This window comes from Monodelphis domestica, chromosome 6, assembly GCF_027887165.1.
Source record: "Monodelphis domestica isolate mMonDom1 chromosome 6, mMonDom1.pri, whole genome shotgun sequence".
In the NCBI taxonomy this organism is placed as follows: Eukaryota; Metazoa; Chordata; class Mammalia; order Didelphimorphia; family Didelphidae; genus Monodelphis; species Monodelphis domestica.
In genome coordinates, this window is record NC_077232.1 from 125,412,986 (window position 1) to 125,430,801 (window position 17,816).

At 39.1% G+C, this 17,816-nt stretch overlaps 1 protein-coding gene across 7 annotated transcripts in view; it reads left to right on the plus strand.

The window, feature by feature from the left end:
* The first annotated feature begins 1,536 nt into the window (after positions 1-1,536).
* TBC1D1 (TBC1 domain family member 1) overlaps positions 1,537-17,816 on the plus strand; it is a 341,861-nt gene continuing 325,581 nt past the window's right edge. For all 7 annotated transcript variants that reach the window (XM_007496571.3, XM_056802524.1, XM_007496573.3 and 4 more), the window contains exon 1: positions 1,537-1,671. The gene's annotated coding sequence lies outside the window, so the exon portion shown is untranslated. The remainder of the gene's footprint in view (positions 1,672-17,816) is intronic.

A 17,816-nucleotide genomic window follows, 5' to 3' on the forward strand; every position in this document is an offset into this window, starting at 1 on the left:
TCCAAGCTTAATTAGTGTCTTTTCTGGAACGACTGTATTTTCTGTGAAGATTTCATTCTAAATGGGAAAGGAGGGGAGGAGTTTAGTTTGGATTGACCATGCAGATTTGTTGCTTTGAGAAGGGATAAGGGGGTTTTCTTGAGCTCGTTTTGGACATTAGCAGTTTCTTTGGATATTTTTTTTAAATCAAATTCCCAGGGATAGAGATTTCCTGCCTCTGTTTCAGGATCGCAGCAACATTTAGTTTTAGTTTTAGTTTTGTTTTTTTTTTTTCCGGGGGAGTAAGGGAATACTTTGTTCTTCCTATCTGGCCCCTGACATCTCTGGATAATTTAGAGGTGCACTTGGGCAAAGTAGCTTGGATCCTCTCCTCAATCCCTTTCCCGGCATCTGACACATTTTCCATAAAGAGTGGGGGGCAGTGCATAAAAGGAGAAAGTGGACTGGGAAGTGGAGAACTGGATAGAGGTATCCCACAGCGAGATAGTCACGCCAGTTGCTGAGAAAGGTAGAGGGTGCAGACCGGGCCTTAATAACTGCGCCCAGCTCTTGGCTGGATTGCTATAAATAGATGGTTGGGTACAGACTGTGCAATCATACCTCCCTCGGGGAGTCAGCAAAGTGCACACACACACACACACACACACACACACACACACACACACACACACACACACACACACGGGTGTGTGCGTGCGTGCTCCCAAACCCGCTACGGTCCAGATTCTAATCCTGACCGGGTTGTTGCTTGGATAGAACGCAGACTGCGGCCATCTCCCCTGGCCAAAAAGGAGTCGGGGTGAGGAAAGAAAGAGGGTGAAACGGTTTTGGAGGGGGGAAGCAAGAGCTCCCCAGGAGGCGGGGTAGGTGGGCAACTGTCCACTCCCTCTCCACCACCCCTCCCCTCTCAATCCACTCTCACCGGCCCCCGGTGGCCTTAAGAGTTTGTAGCTCCTCTAACCCAGCCTTTTAAGAGTCCGACGCTCTCCCCAGACTCCTAGGGCAGTGTGCCCCAGGGCAGAGCTGGCCAGGAGAGAGGCCGAGTCAAAGCACCCGCCAGACCCGCACTGCAGCAGCTGTTCCCTGCATGTGACAGGCCCGGGACGTTGTTCTGTGGCCTGAGAAAAAGTCACAAGGCTGAGTGGCGGCGGCCACTCGGGTGGCTATTGTCGCCTGGGCGCATCTCTCTGCTTTCTTTCCTGTCTCCCCCACTTAGAGCCTCCGCTACCCCGCGCCCTTCAGATTACAAAGAGGAAGCGCGAGCTCAGTACAGACACCACCTCCTCTCCCTCCATCTCCCCCTCCCCTCTCCCCCCTCCTTCTTCCTCCGCCTCCCTAGGGCCCCCGCCCGGCGGCTGCCACCGCTTCGCAGACGGGTGCCTGTTGCTGCGGCTGCTGCTGCTACAGCCGCTACCGCCACCGCCGCCGCCGCCGCCGCCGCCGCTGGTGGGGAATTGATTGCTTCGTAAGAGGAGCAGAAGGACGCAGAGGGGCCCCTTCGGGTCCCTCTGCGCAGAGAGCAGAGCGGAGCCTGCCCCGCAGGATGGACAGAAATCCCGAGTTCCGTCTCTCCCCACTTCTCTCTTGGAGCTGGTCCACGGAGGCTGTCGCGGGAACCTGCCCTACTCTGGTCCTGCTTCTCTCTCGGAGCCGCGCGGGTGAAGGCAGCAGGTAGGAAGGAGCCCAGGGCTGGGTGTGGGGGGGATTTACGCAGGAACCCTCCTGCCTTTTCCTTCTTCCTCCGCCTCCGCCTCAACATCCCCTCCTTTATCATAGAACATCCTGACCTCTTAGCTTCTATCCCCTAAGCTTTCTGGACGGAGATTTTTGGAAAAAGCTTGGAATAGGATGGGCCAGCCCAGCGTTGTTATGGTCTCCGGCTCCCCGTGGGTTCCAGAGGAGCAGGAAGTTAATTTGCCGCCTTCGGATGCGCTTGCCTGCCCGCCCAGCCCAGGCCACTTTGATGAAAGCGAAACTGTCACGTACGGAATGATCCAGGCGACTGCTCCTCCTCTCCTTTTTAGCCCTTCTTCCCTCTCTAGTCCTACCTGATGCTTTCTCAATTTTTGCTCCATTTCAACTTATCCTGTTGCTGGCCACAGTGTTGTCTGTCCACCTTAGGAGTCATGGCTTCCTTCTCTTTTTCCACCTCCCTAAATATCTCCCTTGGCTTCACATTTTTACAACTGCTCAAAATTGGGCTTGGGGGAGGGGGCAAAGTAAAATGCAGGCAACCTTTAAAAGTGAAATGTGGAGGAAGGAACTTTCCTCCTGCTCAGTCAAGGAAAGAGCAACATTCTTGCACCAGTGAACCACAATCCTTATCTTCGAACAGCTCCCACCTTGTAACGTTGTGTTTTAATTGTTAAAAAGCCTCTTCCTGCTCACTGTGACTGAGCTAGCAGCAAAAATCTGAAAACTCAATGATATTTTTAATCCATTGATGGTGTCAATGTGTCTAAAATCCAGCTAGCTGAGATTTTCCCTGTAGTTAATATTTTGAAGCATTTCATTCTTCAGAAGAATTATTAAAAGAAAAGAGTTTAAATGGGATGATAGGCATTTTCAATTCATCACTGAAAAATTTTAAATGCTTCTCAAATTTTCTGATTTAAATGGACCCCAAAGAAACTGAGATTTCCCTACTCTTTTCAGACTTCCCGCATGTTGCTTGAGGAAAGAGCTCTTGAATGCAACTTTCGTTATAAAGATTCCCGGTTTTGAGGGTTTCTCTGTTGAAGAAATGCAAACTAATATAAACTTGACAATGGCTACTTTTTTTTTGTTCTCTTTTATAATTAATGTAAACTAGGAAGTAATGTGAAATAAGACTTTATAGTGTAGTGGTAACAATGTTTTTGGAGAGGTTTGGTCAAGAATTTATAGATACATATTATATAATCAAAATTGCTTATTCTTTTGGTAATCTCCATCCTTTAATTGGTTATACATTCTCTGCATAAAGATAGTTGTGAAAGATATCCTAAACCCATTTTTCTCTCTCTCTCTTTTTTTTTTTTAAACCCTTACCTTCTGTTTTGTAAGGGCTAGGCAATGGGGGTTAAGTGTCTTGCCCAGGGTCACATAGCTAGAACCTGTCTGAGATCAGATTTGAACCTAGGGCCTCCCATCTCTAGGCCTGGCTCTCAATCCACTGAACCACCCAGCTGCCCCTCCCCTTCTCTTGATAGCTGGTGTAATATACTAGACTAAACCTATTTTCTGCCAAAGGGTTCTCTTTCCCCTGAAATTCTTGATTGACTAGAGAGTCATTCCCTGGAAGTTTTGTGTACTTGGGCTTACTAAACACTGGGCTACTGTATTCTCTTGCTTCTGGGTGTTTTTGATCTGGACTGGTCTGTTTAAATATAGATATTTAATGATTTTTTCAAGTTGAATTTCAAAGTAATTTCATTTCCTCATTTTCAAAGTAGGTCAGGGAGTAAATGCTTTTTTAAAAAATCATATTCATAGTACTAAGGAGAATTGCACAATTAAAAAATAAAAGCAGCCATTTGTTACCTGTAGGTGACTCCAGAGCTTGAATAGCATGACTGTCCAACATGAATGATAATGACACTATTTGATGCTAGAAGTTTAATAATTCTCTAAGGGTTTCTAGGCCATCATATGAATAGGAATTGTTGGAACCCCATTTTTGTAAAATAGCACATTTTAAAAATGTAAAATAACATGAAAATGCTCCATAATTGAGAGGTGAAACAAAAGGCTTGAATATAACCTAAGGTAAGGGAATGAAATGAAATAACAAATGACAGAGGTTTCCCTAGTCAATTACAAACTGATTAATATTTTTAAGGCAGAGATAAAAGTTTAAATTCTAGAGTTCTAAGGTTTGCAAATGGGATCGCTAAAAATGGAATCACTCCTCTACTACATCTTGGGGTTTCCCTTCTTTCATAGGGTCCCAAGCATTTAATGATCTGATTAAATTTTAGACAAGTCTCTGCTGCCTTTTATGATATTTTACCATGTTTGCTATAGTTCCTTAGAGGATCAAAGGGAAGAAATGGGTCATACTGAAAAATCACCTCTCTCCACTTTCAACTCTTAAATTCACCATTCAGCAAACCACTTCAGAGAGAAAAAGCTAAAATTCCCCTAATATGGTCAACATTCTGTGCCTGTATTGTGCCATTCAGCTGAAGTGAGCTTTCTTTAGCCCTGTGTTAGTAAACCTATGGCACACATACCAGAGGGGGCCATTGTCTTCCCCCTCTCCATGGGTGCCTGAAGACATTTCTCGCATCACTTGCCCCTCTGCCCAGCAACCCAATGGGAGTACTTCTTCCCTTCCCTGTCTAGGTTAAGGTGTGGGGGGGAGCAGCTCACATGTAGTATGAGGGTTGCAGTTTGGACACTCAGTTTGGGCACACAGTCTCTAAAAATTTCATCATCACTGCTTTAGCCTTACCCTCCTTTTCTTTATTGTATTAATCAGTGATGTATTGAGCATACACCACCAGTGAATGTGGAATGCTAGTTCTTATATGTGAGAGAGGGTTGTTGTGCTCATTGTCTATTTCTTCCAACTGCCTAAACATTCTGCTTTGAGAGGCAGCATGTACATGGTTCACATCCTGCCTCAGACTCTTCCCTAGCTGTGTAATCATAAGCAAATAAATCACTTAGGTTCTCAGTTTCCTTATCAGTAAAATGGGAACAATATAATCTTTTCTTCATAATGTTGTGAGAATCAAATGAGATAACATATGCTTTAAAATATACATACACATAGAATTGATCCAACTATTTTCTATGGCAATTTGGAATTATGCTCAAAGGGCTTTAAAAGTCTGCCTGCCCTTTGATCCAGCCATACCACTGCTGGGTTTGTACCCCAAGGAGATAAAAGGAAAAAGACTTGTACAAGAATATTTATAGCCGCACTCTTTGTGTTGGCAAAAACTGGAAAATGAGGGGATGCCCATCAATTGGGGAATGGCTGAACAAATTGTGGTATATGTTGGTGATGGAATACTATTGTGCTCAAAGGAATAATAAAGTGGAGGAATTCCACGGGAACTGGAATGACCTCCAGGAAATGATGCAGAGCTAAAGGAGTAGAACCAGAAGAACATTGTATACAAAGACTGATATACTGTGGCACAATCGAATGTAATGGACTTCTGCATTAGTGACAATTCAATTATCCAGAACAATTCAGAGGGACTTATGCGAAGAACACCATCCACATCCAGAGAAAGAACTGTGGGAGTAGAAACACAGAAGAAAACAACTACTTGATCACATGGGTTGAGGGGGATATGATTTAGGATGTAGACTCTATACAATCACCCTAGTGCAAATATCAATAATACGGAAATAAGTCTTGATCAACGATACATGTAAAACCCAGTGGAATTGTTGTCAGCTACGGGAGGGGGTTGAGGGAGGGGAGGGAAAGAACCATGGGAAAATGTTCTAAATTAATTAAATAAAAATGTCAATATATATATATACATATATATCTTGTATCTTGTATATATACATATATACATATATATATATATACATATGTATACACACACACATAACTAAACAGATATTAGAGCAGTTAGTTGGTGCAGTGGATAGAATGCTGGGCTTGGAGTCAGGAACACCTAAATTCCAATCTGGTCTCAGACACTTATTAGACATGTGACCCTGGGCAAATAATTTAATCCTGCTGGCCTCAGTTTCCTCATCTGTAAAGTGAACTGCAGAAGATAGTAGTAAAGTACTCCAGTATCTTTGCTGAGAACACCCCAAATGGGTCATGAAGAAGTAAATATGACTGAAATGCCTGAACAACAACAAAAAATATGTTTGCTCTGAAAACTTTAAAACTTGGATTAGTTTCATTACATACCTTTTCCCCTTAGCTGATTCCCTTGTATATTAAAAGCAGAAATAAGAGGGAAGAGAATAGCAAAGGGGACATGAAAATACTGATGTATATCTAATTACAGAGCACTTTTTTTTTTTCAAACATCTTTCCTCTTCAGGACAATTTAATCTCAGATCTCCTAACAGTTTTGGAAGCTCAGCTTTAGCCCTAGTCTTTTATATGTCCTGAATGAATCCAAAAGAGAAATTATCCATTTGTCAGCTCAAAGAAAGTTTTCCTGACCATAAATGCATCTGTTCCTTTTTTTTTTTTGCCTTTCTCAGGTTTAATGTCTTGTTTAGACCAGTATTTGATCACGTTTCTTTATTTCACTTTGGCTTTTTGTCAGTCAGTGGTCATGAAAAACATGGAGAAAGGGATCCTGCATATTAAAAGGCTTTTGTAACAAGTTTAGCTACCTCTGCTTAATATCCAAGGGAAATATAGGGAAGTCATAGCTCTCTATGTGACAAAAATAATTGTGGCTCCCATTTACATAGTACATTTAATGTTTTCAGATAAACATATTTTATTTCATTTGAGCCTCTCCAAACTTACAGAGTTACTATTGGTAAAATGGTAATTACCATTTTACAGATGAGGAAACTGAGGTTCAGAGAGATTAAGAGATGTTCAGATTCACACAGCTAGCTGGGATCTGAGGCAGAATGCATACAAAGTTTTTTTCTAAATTATAAAACCAGCACTATCCATTGTTCTACTTCCCCTCTTTAGATAGAAAGCTATTCAAGTGAAACTGGCTAAGATACTGCCCTTTGATTATGATAATAGCACGAAGAGCTAGAATTGACCTTATAGGTCAGTTAGTTCAACTGGCTCAGCTTACTGATGAAGAAATGAAGGCCTAGGAAGATGAAGCAATTTGTCCAAAGTCACACAGCAGATGTAGGATTCAAATACAGGTCGCCTGATGGCACTTCTAAATCCTCTGCCCACTCTTATCATGTTGCTCTTTTTAGACTACCCTTTAGGTCTGGCGCACATTTCCCAAAGAAGTTACTTGTTTATTCTTCAAAGCATAGTTTAAAATCCATGAAGGTTTTTACTTTCCAGCTGCAGTGACATTTTAGAACCCAAGCTTCCATTTCATAGAACTCTAAATTCAAGGCAAGATTTTAAAAAAACGAATCAGTCAAAAAGCCTTCATTAAATACTTGTGCATTGATTTGTGCCAAACAGATACAATGCAGAGCCAAGGTACCCTGGAGGAGGCGTGGAGGGAAACCAGAAAGTAAGGGGTTGAGTAGGGAGGCACTAGCTAGCTACTGGGAGACTAGGAAAATCCTCCTGAATAAGGTGACAGTTAGCTGAATCTCTCAGGCATTCAACCAGAAAATAAGGAGGACATTCTAGGTGTGGCCAGCCAGTGTAGATGGAAGGAGATAAGAAGTCTGCAGAAGAACAGTATAACTGGATTGTAAAGGAAGTGAAGAAGGGTGAGAAATGTATAATAAGTCTACAAAGGTGAGGTTAGGATGGGGCCAGGTGTGAAAAGCCTTAAATGATAATTGGATGAATTTATATTTGGTCCTAGTGGAAGGAGGGAACCACTAGGGTTTATTGAGTGGGGTGACAGGATTCTGATGATTTGGGGAAGGTGGATTGGAGTGGGGAGAGATGAGGAAGGGAGGTCAGTTAGGAAGCTACTGGAGTAGTCCAGGTCAGAGGTCATGATCTACCCAACTAGACTGGTAGTCTTTTAAGTGGTGAAAAGGGATGTTTGGGTAATATGGGAGGATAAAAAGAGTTGGCAACTAATTGGATGCAAGAATTGAGTAAGAAGTAGTTAAGGATGATGCTGAGGTTATACACCCAGGTGACTAGAAGTATGGTGATACCTGGAAAAAAATAGGGAAGTTGTGAAGATTTGTTTCAGGGGAAAAGTAATGAGTCCCATTTTGGACATGTTGAGGTTCATACGATTTAAGATGCTTAATATGCTGTTGATATTTTGAGTCTAGGGAGAGAGACTAGGGCTTATATATAAAGATTTGAGGACCACTTCATTGAACCTAAAGAAGATGATGAGGTCACCAAATAAGAGAACATAGAAAGAAAAGAGGAGAGGGCAAGGGAAATAAAAACCCTTTCTTATTTTGACTTATTATCAGTCTTGTCACCTAGATTAGCATTTAAATAGTTTGGTGGAATTTGACAAATAAATACTCATTAGTGCTACCAGTCCTCCCTCAGCCCCCCACCTCATAGGTTTCCCTAACTTGCCAAAGAGGTTCACCACACACATACATACACAAACTAAGAACTTCTAAACTAATGGAACTTTTTGAGGCTGAGGGTCAAGAAGAGCACCAAAAGTACAGCATGGGGAAAATTAAAAAGTAGTTACTTTTAACAGATTTTTTTTTCTTCCTTCCTGAAACACAGCACAGGCCTATTGAGCAGACTGAGTTTTTTTTTAATTTATGGTCAAAGAAAAATTACTTGCCATGATACACATATCTGAACTTCCACAGTGGTCTAAAATTTCACAAGAAAAGTGACTAGGACAAAGCACAATTTTATTATATCAAAATCTGGTTTGAGTGATCTTTTGGGGCCTTTTGCCTGCTTGGGAGAGGAGTAAAAGAGGGGCAAACTTTACATTTGGAGTTGAAGGAAATACTAAGTAAGTATCATTCACATAAATTGACAAACTGAGACTTTTTAGTGTGGTAGAAAATTGATTACAAAGTAACAGTTACTTTGCACTAATGGAGAAGATGGGAAATTACCTTTCTTGTGAAAGTGTGGTGGTTTTAAAAGCAATAGGCATTATTGAAACATTTTTTAAGAAACTAGCTTATAAAATTCACTAGGAAACTGAACAAATATGAACATGTCAGCAGTCTATTTCTGTTTTCAGTGACCTCTTTCTTTTAGGTATAAAGAGTAGGAAAAATAGTATAGGAATCAAAGGTAAGCTTCTTGCACTCAGGGACTATTTTATTCTTCATACATGTGTCCCCACCACCTAGTACACTGCTTATCACAGAATAGATGCTTAATAAATACTTGCCGATTGACTGGAAACAGTATCACTTGGTGATTTCACCAGCTCCTATGGATTCAATTATTAATTCATTACAGAGGATTCTCAGATTCATTTATCCACCCTTAGCTTCTCTCAACCCTCAATCTGACATCTCTAACTGCTGACATTTTGAAATGGATATAGATATCTTTTTTTTTTAAGATGTCCAAATAGGAATTTATTATCTTTCCCCCTAAGCCTTCGCTTCTTCCAGACTTCTCTTTTACTATTCACGTCACTCTCCACAATCACCTGAATCACTCAAGCTCCTAATCTCATCTCAACTCTTCACTCTCCCCACCCCTGCTCTACCATATTGACTCAGTTATCAGAGTCACCCTCTTATTCAGCCAACTCAATAGTTCCTGAATTCCTCCAGCAGCCAAATAGAAAATGATCTGGCTTTTAAAGTCTTTAATAACCTGCCCTCTATCTACTTTTCCAGGATTCTTACACCTTACTATCTTCCACATACTCTACAGTTCAGGGACACTTGCCTCCTTGCTATTCTAACAGGATACTCAATCCTCTAATTCTGTGTCTTTTCACTGGCAATCCTTCATCCCTGAAATTCTTTCCATCCTTGTCTTTGCCTACTAGCTTCCAGATTTTCTTCAAGTCTCTGCTAAAAACCTAGCTTCTGCAAGAAGCCTTTCCTTCTCTCCTTTAAATATAGTCTCTTCCCTAAGAGATGACTTTTGATTTACCTATTCAATTTATTTGTTATTCAATGTATGTATTATGTCATTTGTACATAATCTGCATGTTCTCTCCAGTAACAAGTAAACTGTTTTTACCTTTCTTGCAATCTTTAGGGTTTAGCACAGTGCCTACTAAATAATAGCTTTTTAAAATATATATATATATTTTTAAACCTTTACTGTTCATCTTGGAATCAATACTGTGTATTGGTCCCAAGGCAGAAGAGTGGTAAGTGCTAGGCAATAGGGGTCAAGTGACTTGCCCAGGGTCACACAGCTGGGAAGTGTCTGAGGCCATATTTGAACCTAGGACCTCCCATCTCTAGACCTGGCTCTCAATCCACTGAGCTACCCAGCTGCCCCCTGAATAATAGCTTTTTAATAAATGTTTGTTCATTAGATTTGACTTGACTATACTTAATGAGCCAGGAAACTGGGGAGAGGGGGGTGTCAGCAGTTCTTCCCTGGAGGCCCTTTGGCATAGGAGAGGAGGCAGAGCCCTTTAGTATTTTAAATGTCTATGAAGAAGGCATGGCCTTCAGGGACTTGACCCACAGACATTTCTGGCAAGCAGCCAGGTGTGGCTGGAAACTCACAGGTTGAAATGTCAGTAGTTATTGGCATGATCCCAAATACTCCTTCGGACTTATTGGCCGGACTCCCTCCTGGCATTTCACCCAGCCACCACTGCCCTTAGTATTTCCTGGTCAGCACTTCCACTACTTTGGCTTCATCCAAAGCAGAGTTTCCTCATACACACAGACACACAAACCCAACTGAGGAACCCTGGTTTATACCATACTTGCAGAAGTTTAAGGCCATAGTATTGTAAAGCTGAAAGAGACTTTGATGATCTTCAAGTCCAACCCTGCCCCCCTCCATTTTTTTTTTAGCAGATAAAGTTGAGAAGCAGCTCTTAGGAGTGAGGGGAAAATTAATAAATTTGGAGTCAGATGATCTGAGTTCCAGTTCTGGCTTTGCTAACTGGCTATTTTTTGTGACCAGGAAACTTTCTGGGCCTTAGCTTTCTCATCTATAAATCAGGGTTTTGGATTAGATGCTTTCTAATACATGTTTAATGAAACACAATATTTTGTTATATTACATTATCTCTGTAAAGATATCCTTTCTACTGGCATCCATTTTGGGGAGGACCTTACCTGTGTGTGGCTCTAGGCTACTGTCCCATAGCTTGTACTTGTAGAGCATGTATTGATTTACATTAGTGGAGGGAATTTCCTCAATGGAAGTTCCCTATATTAATGACTCTCAGAAGAGTTTAGAAATTGTGTTTGTTCCACATTTAGGGGGGAAAGTACAGCTCATTTACTCAGAGGAACAGAGCAATAGAAAAATGTTAAACTCTGGTGCAATCTATGGAAGGAGGGAAGTAATCCTTCTGAAAGAGACTAGAGCAACCCCTGGAACAATGGCTTTGAGCTTATAGGAAAAAGGCTAAATCAAGATAGTGCAAAGCCAAGATTCCTTTTAAAAGTTTAAAAAACTTCTTTTATTTTTTTCTTTTTGTTTGAGGAACATTTTGGTAGAACATTAGCTTGATACTTCCTTGTTGTGGATGGACTTCATCTATGTATAGTTTTATAAGTTATTTATAAGTTAATTATTTATGTATAGAATGTTTTGCTCTTTAAAAAAAATACCTACATTCAGCCTCAGATACTTCTTAGCAGTGTGATCCTGTGCAAGTCATCTGATGCCAATTGCTCAGCCCTTCCCTCTCTTCTGTCTTAGAATTGATACCAAAAGAGAAGGAATTTTTTTTAAAAAAATGCCTGTAGTTACTGTTTTTAGCTTTGCAATCTTCAATGCCTTCTTTGTTTTTAAACCCGTACCTTCTGTCTTAGAATCAATAACATGTATTGGTTCCAAGAAAGAAGGGTAGTAAAGGCTATGTGATGGGGGTAAGTGACTTACCTGTGTCACACAGCAAGGAAATGTCTGAGGTAAGATTTGAACTGAGGACCTCCCATCTCTAGGCCTGACTCTCAATTCACTGAGCCACCCAGTTGTCCCCTAGAATGTCTTTCTGTGGGTGTTCTTTGTCTTTTTTTAAATTAGTAATTATTTCTAAGTCACCAGGAAATGATGCTCTGATGTTTTAAAGTGGAGATGACCCTGAGCCAGTGCTAGAAGAGTTGAAGCTCAAGCAGGCTGTAGCTAGCTGGAAAAGCTGTGAGCATGGATGTGGTAAAAGACTGAGTCTGCTGGCATCAGCAGAGAATCAGCAAGGTTGCCCACTGGGTGATGAATTATTTTGCTCTTAGTAAACCAGGAACAGAAAAAAATTCAACATAAATTTCAGTCCATTGTAGCCCCATTTTGTTTTACAATGATACTGGCAGATTGATAGAAAAGGAACATAAGATGCTAAGATGTTCACAGTTCTTAGGCTACCCACAAATATCTGTTTGACTGTTGGTGCACTTAACTGCAGTTTTTACCCAGTACCCAACAAGTTGGCTCTTTATTGGAATAATAGCACCAAATTCTTGTTGTAATTCTCAATTTAAAAAAAAATTTAAAATTAATTTATTTAGTCAATTTAGAACATTATTCCTTGGTTACAAGAATCACATTATTTCCCTTCCTCCCCTCCCCTCCTCTTCCCGCAGCCAAAGCGCAATTCCACTGAGTATTACATGTGTCCTTGATCAGAACCTATTTCCATGTTGTTGGTGTTTGCATTAGGATGTTCATTTAGAGTCTACATCCCCAGCCATGTCCCCTAGACCCATGTAATCAAGCAGTTGTTTTTCTTCGGTGTTTTCACTCCCACAGTTTTTCCTCTGAATGTGGATAATGTTTTTTTTTCTCATAGATTTCTCCAAGTTGTTCAGGATCACTGCATTGCCACTAATGGAGAAGTCCATTACATTTGATTGTGCCACAGTGTACCAGTCTCTGTGTATAATGGATTTCCTGGTTCTACTCCTCTCGCTCTGCATCACTTCCTGGAGGTCGTTCCAGTCTCCATGGAATTCCTCCACTTTATTATTCCTTTTAGCACAATAGTATTCCATCACCAACATATACCACAATTTGTTCAGCCATTCCCCAATTGAAGGGCATCTCTTCATTTTCCATTTTTTGCCACCACAAAGATATAATTCTCAATATTAATAAAAGCAGAAGACATGAAGTAGCTATTGCTATAAGAAAGGACAGTTTGCAAATTCTCAGAAATACCGAAAGGAATTAAGTCCCCAAATGCAATAGTAAACAACATTTCATGGACACTCGGCCATCTCATTTTGTAATACTCATGATGAGGGTACATAAGCAGGTCATTATGAAAATCATTGTGTTTTATATGTCAACATCTATGATGAAGAGCAAAGAAATACAGAACTTCTCTAAAGAGTATGAAAGTTTCCAAATAAATCAGCATTTAGGCCTTGATCTTTTATGATGTCCATGAGGGGGCAGACCCAAAGGTGGTAGGTAAAATCTATACTGGAAGCTATGTTTCAGGATCTAGAAATGAAAGAAGCCAAAGGCTAATAGATTGTTAAGATGACTTACATTGGTATATTATCTATAACCATCCCCAATTCAATTCAGTAGATATTTTTCAAGTGTTTGCTCTGTGCCAGGCACTGGGTCAAATAGACACTCAGAAGATGTTAACATGTGGAGAGCACTGACAATCATAAAAAAGGAACTGGCTCCATTATAAGGAAAAAAGAAACAACCAGTTACGATCATGGTTGTCATTTCAGAATCAGCTGCCTGGGTGAAACTTATTAGCTGATTAGAACCAAATTCTTAAGTAAATACCAAATTAGGACAAAGGATGAAACACTGGAAAGAATCCATATGATCACAAAAGCTATAATTTAATCTGCTTAAATCAGCAGTCAGTTCCAAAAAATTGGAAATTGGGAAAAGTTAAAATATTGACTCACCATTTCTTACTTAATTCCTCAAAATATTAAAGTGGATCTGTGACCTTATCAATTTTTATCTTCTTTTCAGTGATGGATATCATATCCCATCCACACTTGCCCGTATGGTTCTTGTCTCTGACCTCTCATATGTCATCTGTGAGGACACTGACCCAACCTGCTAGAAGGCTTCCTCATTTTTCCTGGCATCCCTGATGACATACTTGGTTTCTTTACTTCTTGGAAATTCCTCATTGGTTGTACCTTGCTCACACCTACCACATGCTTCTTCATTGTTCTCTGAGTGATAATCATTTTGCAGATTTTTGTATTCTATATCTTGGAAGCATCTGGAAGAACTCACCTCCCTCAAGAAATTTCTCTTTAATATATATTGTATTTCTGCCAGAGGCAATGCAACTAGCAGGGGGCAGTGGCTAAAGCACTGGCCCTGGAAACAAGAAGATTTGAGTTCAAAGCTGGCCTCATATACTTACTAACTGTGTGACCCTGGGCAAGTCACTTAACCTCCATTTTCCTCTGTTCCCCCAACTGTAAAATGGGGACAATAACACCTATCTCATAGGGTTGTTTAAAGAACAAATAAGATAATATTTGGAAAGCACTTAGTATAGTCCTGGAACATCATAGTTATTTAATAAATGTTTGTTCCCTTTTATCTCTTTCATTAAAGTGATTGACTCTGGCAAAACAGTCATCTTGTTTTATTCTTTATCTATTTTTTTGTGACCAGTGTACCCCTGAATAATACTATTTCTGTTTTAATGTTTTCCAAAGAAGCTGAAATAACTTTGATGCAAGACGGACAGATACTTTATTATTGGAAAGGAGCTTTTAAAAGTAGCATTTTCCTCTACTGTATCAAAGGCTTTTAATATTCAACAAACAAGAAACAAAGTGGCATCTTTTATCCTTTGCATCTTTAAGTAAATTCTGTAAATGTAAGTAAAAATTCTGTAAAAATGTAGTTCTTTATAGAATATTGCTTGCGAAAAGCAATGCACATTAAGGATGACCTGAATATGTGTTGAAATGAATCTTAGAAAAGTTTTGTAAAAATGAGAAAGTGGATGTTTTGTGTTCTGCTTGTGGCCATTTCTATGTACTGTATCACAGTTAGGACTGTGATGGCCTTCTGGTCAGTGACAAAAATCATTTATTATAAAAATCTTTGTAGATCTTCTGGGCTGTCCTCCTATTTTCATCTTCATATGCCTTTGAGATGACTTTACTTAGCTGAGACTCTTGCCAAGCTTTCTTTAAATTAGTTTTACTCTTCACTGCTTCTCTCTCTTTTTTTTTTCATCATCTCTTTTATGAGATAATACTCCTTATACTCTTCCATTATCCTTTTTTGTAAGGTTTTACAAATACATTTATATTCTAAATTAGTATTACCTCTGATTGGCATTTTTTTCTGCTTGGTGAGTAAGTAAATGTTTTTTGATAATGTGTGTGTATTTCCATATTATTGATATTTGCATGAATATTTTTGTACGTCTTTTTTCCTTTTGATCTCTTTGCAGTATAGACCCAGCAGTGGTGTGATTGGATCAAAGGGCAGACAGTCTTTTAAAGCCCTTTGGGCATAGTTCCAAATTACCATCCAGAATGGTTGGATCAATTAAATTCAACTCCACCAGCAATGCATTAGTGTCCCTATTTTGCCACATCCCCTTCAACATTTATTACTTATCTTTGCTGTCATGTTAGCCAATCTGCTAGGCATGAGGTGGTACCTCAGAGTTGCTTTGATTTGTATTTCTCATTATAAGAGATTTAGAATACTTTTTCTTTTTTTTTTTAACTCACCACAACTCACTTTTATAGAATACTTTTTCTTATGCTTACACTTTCAGATTCTTAAAATTTTTTTGAATTTTTTATTCTGCTTCCAAAACTCTCAAAAAGAACATTTTAATAAACAAAATAGAACAGAAAAAGGTGGTTGCATGTGAAATCATGAATCTTCATTTAAAGTTTGTTTTTTAAAAGGCATCCTGTTTGTCAGTGTCTATTCCTTTTATTCTTGTGCATTTTCTTTTAAATGGTTTAGTTGCCCTTTTTCCTTTCTTTGGGCAATACTATTTTCTAAAACTCTTACTTTCTGTCTTAGACAACTGGAGTTAGACAACTCTAAGACAGTCAGGCAAAGGCTAGATATGGGTTTAAGTGACTTGCCCAGGATCACATAGCTAAAACATCTAAGGTCAGATTTGAACCTAGCCTTTCCTAATTCCAGGTATTACACTCCATCCACTGTGCTACCCCTTTAGGGAATACTTTGACTGATCTTTTTTACCTCCTCATAAAAAAGAAAAAAAGTAAAAATCCAACCAACTTAAAAGTCTATCTCCTGTTGAACAAAAGAAAAATAAAACCCTTTTAAGAAATAAGCATTGTCAAGCAAAATAAATCTATAACCTTGTCATGTCCAAAAATGTAAGTATCATTATGCTTTGAATAAATTATTCTCTTAGGAAGTAGGAAGGTTGTTTCATCATATATCCTATAGAACTATGATTGGTTACTTAACTGGGAGTTCTTAAGTCTTTAAAATTAATTTTCTTTACAACATGTTTGTTATTGTATAAATTCTTCCACTGGCTGTCACTTTATTTTCTATCAGTTCATACATAGTCTCTCTGAAACTTTCCCCTTTAATCATTCCTTATGGGGCAATAATATTTCATTATGAATATATTTGTTCAACCATTCCCAATTGATGGGTACTCCCTTTGCTTCCAGTTTTTCACTACAAAAGAAGCTGCTATAAATATTTTTATACATGTGGTATCTTTCCTCTCTTTATTTTGTCTCTTTGGGATATAGGCCTGGTAGTGGTACTGCTGTGTCAAAGGATATATACACAGTTGAGTGACTCCTGGGGCATAGTTCCAAATTGCTTTCCAGAGGAGTTGGACCAATTTTTAGCTTTGCCAACATATTCTCTTCCACAACTGAAGTTCTTTTTTTGATATCTTTGCCAGTCTGATGAGTTGGGATCTCATAAAGTTGATCTAATTTCTATTTCTCTATTTGTGATTTGTAGCATTTTTTTTGGTTAATAAATTGGAATTCTTTCTTTGAGAAATGAAATGCCATTTCATATCCTTTGACTACTTTACTGGGGAATGACTATCATATATTTGAATCAGTTCATTATATATCTTGGAAATCAGATATTTATCAGAGATATTTGCTGCTGCAAAGTATTTTCCCCTCAGCAATTTCCTTTCTAGTTTTTACTGAATTGATATTTTTATGCAAAAACTTATACATTTTAAGTAATTGATATTATCCATTTTATCTTCTGTGATCTTTTCTATCCCTAATTCATCATGAACTCTTGCCTTCTCCATAATTGCAAAATCCAAAATTCCATCCTTGTTCCTCCAATTTGTTCATGAGGTATCTACGTCATGTATCTATTTGGAGTTGATTGTGGTGCATTGTGTGAGATGACATTCTAAACCCATCTTTTGCCAGGATACTTTCTAATTTGTCAGTAAATACACTAGTTAACCAATGAGTTCTCGTCCAACCAGTTCCGATCCTTTGGGTTTATTAGACACCCTGTTACTATGTGCATTTACTCCTGTATATTGTGTACCTAAATTTGTTCCACTAAGAGACTTTTTTCTTTTTTTTCTAACCAGTATCAAATAGTTTGAAGTTTTCTATATATTTCTTACCTTTCTCACCTTTGTATTGAAATCACAAAGTGTCAAGGTATATGTTGATTTAATTTAGATTTAATTTAATTTAATTTAGTGTATAAACTGCAGCTATTTTCCTGGTGGTTTAAAAAATATGCTTATAATAAACACTAGAGTACAAGATGACCAGATGTCTTATGAAAAATATTTTTCTGTTCCCTTTGGGCATATGATAAAGGCAATTCCAGTTTCTTTCTTTGCCTTTCTTTTTTTTTTTAAACCTTTACCTTCCATCTTAGAATCAATACTGTGTCCTGGTTCCAAGACAGAAGAGAAGTAAGAGCTAGGCAATGGGGGTTAAGTGACTTGGCCAGGGTCACATAACTGGGACGTGTCTGAGGCCAGATTTGAACCTAGGACCTCCCGTCTCTAGGCTTGGCTCTCAATCCACTGAGCTACCCAGCTACCCCCTTTCTTTGCTTTTCTAAGGATACCTGTGAGCCACTTTTCCATTTAATTTCTAGTTTTGTTTGTAGACAGTTTCAAAACTGATGTGATTCATATTTTGTGGAAAGAGGAGTTGTTGGT